The sequence below is a fragment of the Thamnophis elegans genome, unplaced genomic scaffold (genome assembly GCF_009769535.1).
Source record: "Thamnophis elegans isolate rThaEle1 unplaced genomic scaffold, rThaEle1.pri scaffold_228_arrow_ctg1, whole genome shotgun sequence".
NCBI lineage: Eukaryota > Metazoa > Chordata > Lepidosauria > Squamata > Colubridae > Thamnophis > Thamnophis elegans.
This window is the reverse complement of record NW_022473697.1, coordinates 26,588-29,348: the sequence shown is the minus strand read 5'-3', so window position 1 is coordinate 29,348 and position 2,761 is coordinate 26,588.

Genomic DNA, 2,761 nt, shown 5'->3' with positions numbered 1-2,761 from the left:
CTTGAAAAGCGTTCGGAGACTGCGGTTGGTTCAGAATGCAGCCGCGCGAGCGATATTGGGTGTGCCGAGGTACACCCACATTACACCTGTCCTCCGTGAGCAGCAGTGGCTACCAATTGGTCTCCGGACTCAATTCAAGGTGCTGGTTATCACCTTTAAAGCCCTACATGGCTTAGGGCCAGAGTACCTTCGAGACCGCCTGCTGATACATACCTCCCAGCGGCCAGTAAGATCCCACAGATTGGGCCTCCTTCAGATACCGTCAGCCTGACAGTGTCGGCTGGCGGGCCCCCGGAGGAGAGCCTTCTCTGTGGCTGCTCCGACTCTCTGGAATCAGCTACCCCCAGAGATCCGGACCATACCCACTCTCATGGCCTTCGGGAAAGCTGTAAAAACTTGGCTGTTCCGGCAGGCCTGGGGCTGTTGACCTCACTGTTGAGGTCCAGCCCCGATTAGAATGACTGTATAGCAATAGCAGTTAGACTTATATACCGCTTCATAGGGCTTTCAGCCCTCTCTAAGCGGTTTACAGAGTCAGCATATCGCCCCCACAGTCCGGGTCCTCATTTCATCCACCTCGGAAGGATGGAAGGCTGAGTCAACCTTGAGCCGGTGAGATTTGAACCGCCGAACTGCAGATAACAGTCAGCTGAAGTAGCCTGCAGTGCTGCATTTAACCACTGTGCCACCTCGACTGTATGAGGGTGTTGCTGTTTTTAAACCGGATTTTTTTTCTCGTTATGTGTTTTTTTTTCTTTCTTATTTTTTGTAAGCCGCCCAGAGTCCTTCGGGATTGGGCGGCATATAAATATATTTAATAAAATAAACAAATAAATAAATAAATAATTTGTCTGCAGCCCGAGAAAGGGTCAAAATTGCAGAGCACACCCGTCCGTCGCAAAGAAATTATTTCAGAGACTTTGAGACTTAAATTGGGGCTTTGTCACCAAAAGATAAGTCACATCTGGACTTAGTTCGTTGCATTTTTATAACTGGAGAAGCGCGGCTGCAGCAAACTGAAAAGCTCTAGATCACAGGATGCCCTTTGACGGCAGCCAAAGAAAAATCAAAATTCAGCTCTTTTTTTTTATTTCCTGTAAAGACGATAACGAATCCCAGGGCAGAAGTTCAAAAGCTAGGCGAATCTTTCAATCCGACGGGTTGGATTTTGCCCTGGAGCAAGAATACGACTTGATTGGTTCTGACCCAGCCCAAGATCTCAGAACAACCGAACTACCAGAGGGCTGGAAAAGAACTGATTCTTTTTAGAATAACAGAGTTGGAAGGGACCTTGAAGGCCTTCTAGTCCAACCCTCTGCTTAGGTAGGAAACCCTGAACCATGACAGACAAATGGATATCCACCATCTTCTTAAAAATCTTCCAGTGTTGGAGCATTCACAACTTCTGGAGGCAAGTGTTAAGTTAAGAGTTAAGTTAGAGTTAAGGAGGAATTTCCTGACAGTGAGAACAATTAACCAGTGGAACAGAAGTTGCCTCCAGAAGTTGTGAATGCCCCAACACTGGAAGTCTTTAAGAAGATGTTGGATAGCCATTTGTCTGAAACGGTATGGGGTTTCCTGCCTAGGCAGGGGGTTGGACTAGAAGACCTCCAAGTTCCCTTCCAACTCTGCTATTGTATTGTATTGTATTGTATTGTAAGGACTAGGGGAGACATGATAGCTGTCTTCCAATATCTCAAGGGTTGCCACAAAGAAGAGGGAGTCTCCAAGTTACCATGGCATTCTCCAAGGTACCTGAGGGCAGAACAAGAAGCAATGGGTGGAAACTAATCAAGGAGAGAAGCAACTTAGAACTGAGGAGAAATTTCCTGACAGTGAGAACAATTAATCAGTGGAACAGAAGTTGCCTCCAGAAGTTGTGAATGCCCCAATACTGGAAGTCTTTAAGAAGATGTTTGTCTGGAACGGTATAGGGTTTCCTGCCTAGGCAGGGGGTTGGACTAGAAGACCTCCAAGGTCCCTTCCAACTCTGCTACTGTATTGTATTGTATTGTATTGTAAGTAGTTCCACTGATTCTCACGGTCAGGAAATTTCTACTTAGTTCTAGGTTGCTTCTCCCCTTGATTAGTTTCCATCCATTGCTTCTTGTCCTGTCTTCAAATGCGTTGGAGAACAGCTTGACCCCCTCTTCTTTGGAGCAGTCCCTGAGATATTGGAAGACTGCTATCAAGTCACCCCGAGTCCTTCTTTTCCTTAAACTAGACATACCCAGTTCCTGCACTGTTCCCCGACGTGGTGTAGGGTTTCCTGCCTAAGCAGGGGGTTGGACTAGAAGACCTCCAAGGTCCCTTCCAACTCTGTTTATTCTACTCTATTCTAAAATGCAATTCAGTGGTGAGAAAAGTACATTTTTTACACTTAGGCAAGAAAAAAAATGATATACAGATACAGAATAGGCGGTACTTGGGTCAATAGGAGTAACTGTGAGAGGGATTTTATTTCCCCTTATACTACTTGCAAGAAGTTACACATCAGATACAACTCCAGCATTAGACGTCAATCAAATACAGTGCCTATGGGTTTTCAGCACGATATCACTCCAAATATTTGTCATATGTAAAGGAATGGGCTGTAAAGAGCTTCTCAGGGTTGGGATGAAAAAGTGAAAAAGCTATAAGAGTGTAAAGTTTGTAAGCTTAAGAGTGTAAGCTGCCCAAAGCTACCCTGGGATAAGACGGGCGGCCAGGAAATTCCACAAATAAATGTTAAAAAATAAATAAATTAAAAACCCCAAGCGTT